Consider the following 10,708-nt stretch of genomic DNA (forward strand, 5'->3'; position numbering starts at 1 on the left):
TTCGGGCAAAAACTGGACAGCCTGGACAGCCCTGGACAGCCTGGTTATAGAGGCGCCACCACCTGACTGTCAGGCAGGAAGCGCCATTTAATCGGACTGACTGCTTAACATGACCAGAACACATGTTCCTAGGGTTTCTTTAATTACTCAGACGATGAAAACGAAGTTAAATTATAACAATAAAAGCCAGTAAGAACACTACAGTCAACGTGCTCGACTGTTGGATGCCCAGCAACCGTTTGACTCAATTACCATTAATGAAAATAATAAATATATACACAAAATTATTACAAATAATTTAAATCACAATATCGAAATAAAATATTTAAAATTTAATAAATTTTGTAATATTCCCAGTCATTTATTCTTTTAAATAAATTACTTTTAGAGCATTGTTGCGTCCTTTGATTACTGGGCTAAAAAGTAAGCACTTTTTTTTTTGTTGCACAATTAAAAAGCAAAAAAAATGGCAAAGAAACGAGGCAGAAAATCAACTTGTTGTTGCTGTTGTGTATTCATGATTTAACTTCAAATTATGCAAAATTGTTGTCTAAAACCGGCGGCTAAGTAGGTGGTAAGTAGCGCTTTAGAGCGTGTTTAATTAAATGTTGAGTAATTTATGAAATGTGCAAGCTGGAGCGTGGTCACAACTCACCAAAGCGGGCAGAAGGGAGTATGTGTCGTTAATAAGTTATTTCTAATGGCTTTCTAATTGCCGTATACACACGAGTCGACGTTCTGACTGTTCGACTGACGATTCGACGAATCGCACTTGTGTCTAAAATAAGCTATAAGCCATAAGCAGTAACATTTTAATTGTTTGCATATTAATTGAGCTCATTAAAATGCAAATCCTCGCCTTGGACCATGTATCCGACTCACTGCTGAGTCTGTGATCAGCCAAGCAGACCCAAAGACAGTCAGACCGTCAGACAGATGGACGGATGGACAGCTGGACAGAGCAGCGAAAGCGTGAAGTTCGCATGAGAGATTTTCTGCTAGAAAAACTGCGAAAATGCAAGTGAAATCAACGCCCCATTACTTTATTGTATTAAAGTAAGTTGACCAGAGCAATGCACGAAAATGTTTTCCATTTTCATTGTCAATTTCACTTTCGAGCGCAATGAAAAATTCTGGCAAAAAAATAATTTTTACGAATATAATAAATCTTTGAATGCAGAATACATTTAGATGCCAAACCATGATAAAAATTGCATTCATCTTGAAAATCTAACTAGCTTTCATTAATTCATGACGCCTTAAAGCTGGTCAGACTTTGAATCTAGCGACTTTACGTGTCAAAATTTTTAAACCATATTGTCATGATTTTTGACAAATGAAAGGTCTCAGAATCAAGTTTAAAGCGTTGCTTTATACTAATTATAACATGAGCAGTTAATTTAAAATGAAAATTTGACATTTAAAATTTTTAATTTTTGAAATTCCAAAGGGGGGACCCTTAGCATCGAAATTCATTTTTGGGGCAGAAAAAATTGTTGTACGAATTTCATCAAATTTAAATGCAGATTGTATTAAATGGCCAAGCCATGATCAAAATGACATTCCACTTGAAGATATGTTTAGTTTTCACCCAGTTATGAAAGCTTAAAGTTGCTCAAAAACTTAAATTTTCTTAAAAAAATATTCTAATTAATTAATTTTGCATCGTCAACATAGAGACACTTTAATTTGGCATTAAAAAAGTTATCGGTTGTTAAAAGCTGTGACCAAATTGCCAAGTTATTCTGTTATTACCATTTGCACACAACTGCTTAAAATCGCATGCAATAATAAATTTGTAATAAATATTTTAATAATCAGAAACAGTTGGGTCGCATAGAGAGAAACGTCATTTTGTGGCATAGCGTAATCAATGCCATTAATTAGCGGCATTTATTAGCCATATCTTATCGCCAAACAACGTCCGTGAAGAGGTACAACTGGACCAACTTTCGAGGTGTAAGAAAATATGAAATGACGCCTCGCAACGATCACAGAAACTGAGCCTGATTCTGAACCTGAATCTGAAGTTGGTTGCAGGTTGTCATGTCTGTTTCTAATCTTGAGATGCCGCCAAACTCCCCGCGGTTTGTGTTACCGTTTTAAGAGAACTTTTCTGCACACAATTATGAGGTATTAATAGATCTGCGAGAACCGGAAGGCACATCGGTAATGACATCCCACCACATTCAATCGAATCAGATTGGGATTGCTTTACACGCAGAGAAAAATGCTCCAAATTTTAAATATATATTTTTTTGTTTAGTTAATAAAATATGGAATGTAAAGACTTAAATCTTTACTTTACTATATTCACGCAGTATTTAAATAGGCAACAAAAATTTGATTGTAAGTTAAATAATTTAAAAAAAAATCCTAAAATGAATCATATTTATTAGGATGTGTTTCACTTTGAATTTACTAAATATTTTTTATTTTAGAAATCCATGTAGGATTTTAGTTTAATTTACATTTAATATGAATATATTTTTTAATCAAATGTAATAGAAAATATAACTACATTTCTTTTGTTAACTATACATTATTTCTCTGGGTGTACACTCGTAGCTTAGCATCTCATTATGAATCGTGTTTATAGGGTAGCCAAGAGCATTTAGCAATAATTGTCATGGTCTGTGTATTTTAGGCATTGTTTGGTCCGATTAATGGCCATCATAAAACTGCAAAATCAGGCAAAAAAAAAAAATAAAATAAAATAAGAATATCGGGCTAAAAGCTAATCTCGGTGCTAGTTTGTTAGTTTGGATGGTTCGTTAACCCGCGCCCTCTGCCATTAAATAAATTCCGAATATAATTTCCAATCGAAAATCGATTCGACAACAAAATTTGTAACATTTCGTTATGTTGATCGCATTGAAATGATGCTGTGGATCTGGTCTATTAAGAATGCTGGCCGCCATTAAGACAATCAAATTATGTAGACTGAGTGTTTATGGGATGCCAAATGAAATGCAAAGCAAAATAATCACACCGAAGATATAAATACACTTGCCACAGCTGAAGAACAACAGCAAGTCTATTGGTAGCTCGGTTTATGACACGCATTCCCTCAGGTTGTTATGGCTTTGGTTCAATCTTGTCGACTTAATTTTATACTCACTACTCACAGATTGCCATGCAATATATAGCGAGCTCATGTGGAACATGTGTGGCCATAAAACGCCAAACTGAACCAAATCAAAGCTAGATAAAATTCAGATTTTATACCCAGTAAACCAAGATTGTAAAGGCTTTTGGGTTTCTGACACGTTTCGTTTGTCTATAGGAACACCAAGATCTCAGACTATATATGAGTTACAGAAACAAAATTTGCTGACAATCCGTCTATATTGATTGGGGTTCCCCCTATCCATGCAACAAATGCTGGATCATTTTATAATTTTTTTTTAATTTTTCAAGACTTTTCTTCTGTTCAATGCTTAAATATCTTTTTTCTATCTTTTCATTATAAATTGAATTTAAGTTTAAGGCCACGTTTTTATATTTTAATTTTAAGCTTACTGTAGATCAAAAGCTTTTAGTTAGCATTAAAAAAATAAATAAACTAACCTAAGAATAAAAAATTTAAATGTACTTAAACTTTTTTTTTACTTTGTGATGTATTTGTTTTAAATTATTACAATAATATAAACAATATTTGTACAGCTTGAATTCAGAAATATAGTAATTTATTTTTCTATTTGTTATATTTTTTAAAATTTCTGCTGATGGAATCGAACAGTTAATAGGTTTTTAAAAGTCGAGCACCTCGACTGCAGCATTATTGCATGCAACCCTCTTAAGTTGTTTATTAATTTATTTCTTTATATTATGCATATAGAATGATATTTATGCGTAGTTACCCCAACCAAATAGCCATAGGCGAAGGCACAATCACAATCACAAACACAATCACAATCACAGTCTCCAATCCAATTTGATATTCTCAACGCGGATGAAGACACTTGGAACAAAACGATGAACATATTCTAAGCTTAATCACAGGCTAGCACATTCGAATGTCCGCGATGCCAACCCGCATGAGACTCAACAAAGAAATTAGCGCCGCGGCGCAAGGAGGAACACTTGCACCAGGTGGGCAGGTGGCAGGTGGCAGTTGAATGTTGCCTGGTGGCAAGTGCGTGCTTTGCCGCATAGACAGAGCAAACATTCGCGGTCTTAACTGCTGTGCCGGCCACGTCTAATGTAATTTTCTTGGCACGGAGCACGAGGCGCGTGTGTGGTCCCCGTGTGCTTGTGTGTGCTTGTGTGTGTGTGTGTCTTAGAGGCTGGGGCGGGGCAAAAATAGATTAAAGCGTAATTTTTGTTTGTATAGCGCTAAGCATTGCGGCAATTAGATGCCAACGATGACGACGATGTGGACAATTTAAAGCGCATTAAATTGTGTTTGGCAAGTTCGTTGCCTAAGTCATTCGTTTTTGTCGATCGCACAACTCGATGGCAAACGTCACGCCAATTTTCACCGACTGATCACCCGCACCTGACGCACTATTCCATGAAGATATAAGCTGGAAAAATTATTTTCGGTTAGCCGACGAATTGATACCCTTTCAATAGCTTTGTGTGCAATTGAGATATCTCGAAAAACAAAAAAGTTATTGGAAAGGTTATTTTTGAACGACCGTTCCTATGGCAGCTATAATATATAGCAGTCCGATCTGAACCAAATTTGGTCAGAATGTATAAAGTATTTCCTAATGCACAATCTGTGTGTTAAGATATCTCAGAAATTAATAAACTTTTTTTAACAAATGCATATTTTTGATTGTTCATTTCAATGACAGAATTATTATATAGTAGTCCGACTGTTAGATATTTTGGGATAACTGATTGAATCAAAAACTTTTCCAAGCAAAAGTATGTCCCACGTTTCGTGACATAATTATAATACCCTCTGCAAGGGTATACAAATGGCCCTGCCAGTGACTCTACCGTTAGCTTAGATCCACCAACTGCCGTCGGGCTGATAAAGCAGAAATATGCAGAGCAGCTGCCATTTGAGGGGCAGGGGAAACTCAGCGTTGAGGCGCGAGAGTAAATGAAAATGGGAAATGAAAATTATATTTTGTTCGCTTTTGCTGCCGCTCGCTCGCATTTTTCCTTTGGTCGCTGCCGACGCCTAGCAGAGAAAAAACAACAAAGAGCTGAAGAAGAAGAAGCAGCAGAGCTGAGACCCCGATCCTCTCTCTCTCTCTCTCACTCTTTTGTTTTTCATCTGTGCTACGCAATGCGCTTGGAAATTGGAAGGAAGTGTAAATTAAGGGCCATAAAACTCGCCGCCGTTTCTCATTGTTGGCCCAAATGTTTGTTTGTTTTTCCCTAGTCATTTTCATTCGCATTCTTATTTTCAGTTAGTGCCCATTTCTCTAATATCAGGCTATTTTGGCTTTTAGCAGCACTACGAAAATTGGTTTATAAGTGCCACAGCACCACACACACACACACACAAACATATACACACTCACAACACTCACAGTTTCGAGCGACTTTTTGTAATAATTTTATATAATTTTTAGAGGAATTTGTAATTCACTTTAATGGCAATAACATTAAAAATCCGAGCACGACGGGCATTTCCTGCATCTTTTTGAAAGGGGAACGGAGCAACAGTGACTGGAATGTGATTACAAAATCACTTCATGTGCCATCATCTCATCGATTGTGTGATTTTTCCAGGAATCATTTTGCCTTGGCGACACTTTTCTCTCTTGTCACGTTTGCTCGATAGATAACGATAACAAACGATTACTCAGGTGCCATTACCGTTGGGTTTTGTCTATTGAGAGTGGGAGACTTGACGAGTTTGTAAAACAGGTAGAAACCTAAAACTGACTTCAGAATACCAGGTACCTCAGTGCAAATTCCCAATTTTTTACTGAGAATTACAAAAAGAAGAATAAAATATAAGAAAACCAAAAAAAAGTATAAAAAAAATGAAGATTTAATTCGGAAATTCGACTAACACCAAAATTGAGAGCTCACAAAATAAGGAATTAAAATAAGAAAATCACTTGAGGTGAATAAAATTGTTAAAAATCTATATTTATAAATACTTGGAAAACATTTGATTTTCTGCATTTGAGTGAACATAAGTGAACATATTTAATAGTAGAAATAGTAGAATTTTTGGATTTTTATTGCCAATTTCTTTTCCTAAATTTAATCTTTGATCAAATTGTTTTTAATTTTTTATACCAAATTCATATTGGTTTTATCTAATCTTTGTTTTCAAATTTTGGTATTCTTATTATTATTCTCGAATGACTTGAAGTGAAGCAAATACCCAACAACAATCACAACTCTGTTTATTTTTCACATTTTCCTTTTGGGACAACAGGCCTAAAGCAATGCCGAAAACTCGTAAAAAACAGACGAAGAAAAAAAGGTAAAAGAGCCAGCAAAGTGTTTTTCTTTTCGCCTTTTCTTTTGTATGTGTGTACATTAACTACAACAGGCACTGTTGTTGTATTTTTTCTGTCTCTCCCCGAGTCTCAAATTCGATAACCAATTTGATTATTTTCAAGTTGTTTTCACTGCCGTTGTTGTTACCACTATTTCTATTATTTTTTGTTGTTTTTGTTGCTGCTACCTTATTGACCATTTCTAATTAGGCTGAGTGCGAGTGTACGCGCACTTTTATGAGCGAGTGTTGAAGTACTTTTTATTATTGCTGGATTTTGCGTGCTTTCTTACATTTTGTGGCAATATGCTGTCAATATTTTTCACCAAAGGCGCAAAGACAACAACAACAACAACTTGGTTGCCACTGCCACCAAACTCGAGACTTGTTGTTGTGGTTGTTGTTGTTGCTGCTGCTGTGTTGTTGTTATTGCTGCTGCTGCTGCTGCTGTTGGCCACACGGCCAAAGCGAGCCAAAAGAACTCGTTTGACTTGTTGAACAATATTTCTTTTCGCCTTTTTCTGGTATATTTTTTGTATTATTTTTCTCTTGTGCTTTATTTTTATTTTTTTGCTTTTGATTATATATTTTTGGTGTGTTTTTGTCGCACACACAAAAACACAGAGATATTCAGACACACACACACACACAATCACTTTTTGGAAATTCTTGCAATTTAATTAAAATGCAAATATTGCAATTTTCATTGCATTCGGCATTTATCGGCACTCGGAAATTTTCTCGGATTTGCATTCAGACTCCGCTTTTACATTTTAGCGGCTGACGAAAAACGCGACAGCAACGACGACGACGACGACGATGACGACGGCGACGATCGACGCGACGAAAACAAAATAAAAACGCGGCGAAGAAAGAAACGGAGAATTAGACACCTTGAGTGGCTTAGAATTTGAATTTGGTATCGAAATTAAATTCGATTCTTGGATTCTTTGTTGTTGTGGCAGTTGCAGCATAAACTTCACTTGTCTTCACTTGCACAGGCACTTAAATGAATGCATCATTTAATTTATATTTTTATTCAGATTTCAATTTATATTCTGATTTTGATTCCGATTCTGATTCTGATTCTCATTCCGTTTCAGACGACGACGACGGCGACAACGAGTTGCGTTAATCCGCGCGTTCAAATAATTCAATGTTTCTGCGACGCAAGCACACGACTGACTAAATCCAACTATAAACTGGCTCTCCGATCTGGCTAAGACAGCGAGAGAGTGCACACGTGCTCTCTTTCGAGAGAGAGAGAGAGAGAGAGAGATGCCGACAGACAGGCGCACAAAACTCACCTGTGGTCAAGTGCATGTGGAAAGCAGTGGTGAATTCAGCACCTGAACGAAAACCTAGCTTAATTTTAATGCAGACCCCAAGCAGGCATCTGTGTGTGTGTATGTGTGTGGTGTGTAAGTGGTGTGTTGGCGTCTACAAATCCAACAGAGTGGTTTGGGCGGTTTCTTTTGCTTGACTCGACTGTGCTGCAAGTACATATTGAGCCTACTCTCTGAGCCCTGCTCTCCCTGTCTCTCTGTCATCGTCCCGTCCCTGTCTCAAAGCATCTCAACAGCATCAGACGTTGCACACAGCACGCGGTCGGGAATTGGCCTCCATCCTACCTGGAGAGGAACCGCATATGAATGCCAAATGGAGCCAACGTGCAACAAGACAAGAATTTTAAAAGGCTCCACAACACAAACAGTATGTCAAGTAATTCTTCGGATCCCAACTGCTAAACTAAAGTTCTATTCGGATTGAAAATAATTGCATTTTAATATATTAATCAATAGGAAAAATACAATAGAATTTTATTCAATAACATGAAATGAAAAATTATAAATTTTAATGATCATCCAGCAAATACAAATATAAAAAAAATATTTTTATATATACCAAAATAATAATATAATATAATAAATATAAGAGTCTTATAATGAATTGCGAAACATTAACGAGCTAATTCTTACAAAGCTAGTTTTACTAAATAATCTTATGGGATTTAAAACTCCAAGAATAATGGAAAAGAATTGAGAAAATAGTAAAAAAATAATAAATAAAATACATTTTAATATTGAAATGTACGTAATTGCTCATTTTTTTTTTGACAAACTTTATTTATTAGTAGTTTCAAGGAACATTTTAAATACCATAAACATATTTTTTTATGTTTCTACAGCGTTAATAATTAATCTTTAATTTAGAGCTAAATGATGTATATGCCAGAAAAACACAACCAGAATTACTACCAAAAAAAAAAACCACAATATTTTAAGTGATTTATAAATTTTTGTATTTTTCAATTATAATTGTAGTTTTATCAAAACAATTACTTGACTCACTGTATATGCAATGCACTAAGAGCATCGACGACAGGTCCACAATTAGCCACAAAGCAACCAGCAGAAATAGCAGCAGCATCAGCAGCACAATCTGCTTTAGATAGAGAGACACTCTCTCAAAGAGAGTGAACAAGAGAGAGAGAGAGAGAGAGAGAGAGAGAGAACGCACTGAGCACCCACATGCTCTATGCAAATTTGTTGTTGTTACAGCTACTGCAAGACGTATCTTAAGTCGTGCTTAGATCGTGCTCAAGTCGTGTTCAAGTCGTGTTCAAGTCGTGTCCAAGTCGTGTCTAATTCGTGCTCATTTCGTGCTCATTTCTATGCAATAAAATCATAAAAGTCAAGTCCAGCAATGCATCCAACGCCTCGCCAAGTGCTGCCCACAAGAACACAGGCATGTAAATTAGCCACAGACAGAGAGAGAGAGAGAGAGAGGCAGAGTACAAAGCAGAGAGCAGTTAGCCAGCATAAACCGGTTTGCTCTCTCTCTTTCTCTATCTCTCTTCCCCTATGCTCCAACTGGTAATTCTCCCATGTCAGAGTCAGAGTCAGAGTCAGAGCTCACCTGTGTAAGAAGTTCGCTCCTTATTGTTGTTGTTGCATAAGTTGTTGTTGTTTTTTGGGTTATGTTTACCGCCGAGTGCAGTGAAGTGGCCGTGGAGTGCGCTTTGGCGTTGAGTGTTTGGTATGCTGACCATTCGCTCCCCTCCTTCTCCCTCTCTCCAGCGTCTTCCCTCTCTTGTTATTGTTTGCCACAAATGCGTGGAGTGGCAACATCCAAAATTGAGCGCTATATTCGAAAAAACAATTCAGCAACAACAGCAGTGAAATTTTCTTACGCAACATGTGCAAATTTGGCGCCCCCAAGCTGATAATATTAATTACATTTTATATTAAAAATCAAAAATAAATTATTTACTGCAGTAAATCCAAATTTACACAAATAAGTTGTTTAATTAAATTTTAATTTCATTATTGCTCAAATTAAATAAAATTTGATTAATGGTTGTCACTGCACTAAATATCACTAAAAATTTATTTAGAATTTGTCCTTATATTAGTGAGAATTCTTATCTCCACTAAATATTCAGTTGTGATATAAATAAAGGTATATGTTTATGTGTTCATTAATTTTAAATGAAATTCTTGTAGCGCTTTTATGTAAAGCAATTCAATTGAGTTAAAATTTTATTAAAAAATAATTTATTAAGTTGCGATTTAAAATACTATGTACTAATATAAATTATTAGTTTGTATTTTATAACCACTTTATATTAAATTCCGATTTTTTTTATTCACACTGTATTTTTTATAAATTGTATTAATAGAATTTAAATACAATTTATGAAATAAATTTATTTAGGTGGGATTCTTAACCCCTTTAAATATTAAGTAGAGAATCTTCACTTTTACTATAATAAATATATAGCTAAGCATTTATTTTCGAAAACGAATTTCTGTGGCTGCTAAAGAATCAATAGTAAAATGCTTAATTAAAAAAGTTGTATAGAAACATTTTAAAACAGCAGCTATCGTTGTTTGACAATAAATTCTAAACTTAATATTAAGCTAGTCCAGTCTGAATTGTAGCTCCAGTTGCAAGGCGAGACTCCTTCTTGCTGCCACTCTGGCTGTGGCTCCGACTCCGACTCTCACTCTGAGCCAAAAGGGACCACCATAGATCCCATACAGTAGATTCCAATTGCGATTCTGTAGAATTCTCAAGCATTCGCCAATTCTGCAATTTGTCTGGGAATCGTACACGAAATGTGCGTGCCATCGTCTCAGTTGTTATTCTCTAGTTGTTGCTGTTGCTGTTGTTGTTGTGGTACTTGCAATTGTTGTTGTTGTTGTTGGTTTAACTGGAATGCACGTTGGTGGCACAAGCTCTCAAGTTCTCTGTTAGTCGTCGCAATTTGAGGGCGTCCATTTA

At 35.7% G+C, this 10,708-nt stretch overlaps 1 protein-coding gene across 1 annotated transcript in view; it reads right to left on the reverse strand.

The window, feature by feature from the left end:
• Nucleotides 1–6,905, reverse strand: part of LOC117781404 (protein dachsous) — a 104,501-nt gene extending 97,596 nt beyond the window's left edge. Inside the window, exon 1 of the mRNA XM_034618157.1 lies at nucleotides 6,715–6,905. The gene's annotated coding sequence lies outside the window, so the exon portion shown is untranslated. The remainder of the gene's footprint in view (nucleotides 1–6,714) is intronic.
• Between the last annotated feature and the right edge of the window lie 3,803 nt (nucleotides 6,906–10,708).

This window comes from Drosophila innubila (assembly GCF_004354385.1).
Source record: "Drosophila innubila isolate TH190305 chromosome 2L unlocalized genomic scaffold, UK_Dinn_1.0 4_B_2L, whole genome shotgun sequence".
NCBI lineage: Eukaryota > Metazoa > Arthropoda > Insecta > Diptera > Drosophilidae > Drosophila > Drosophila innubila.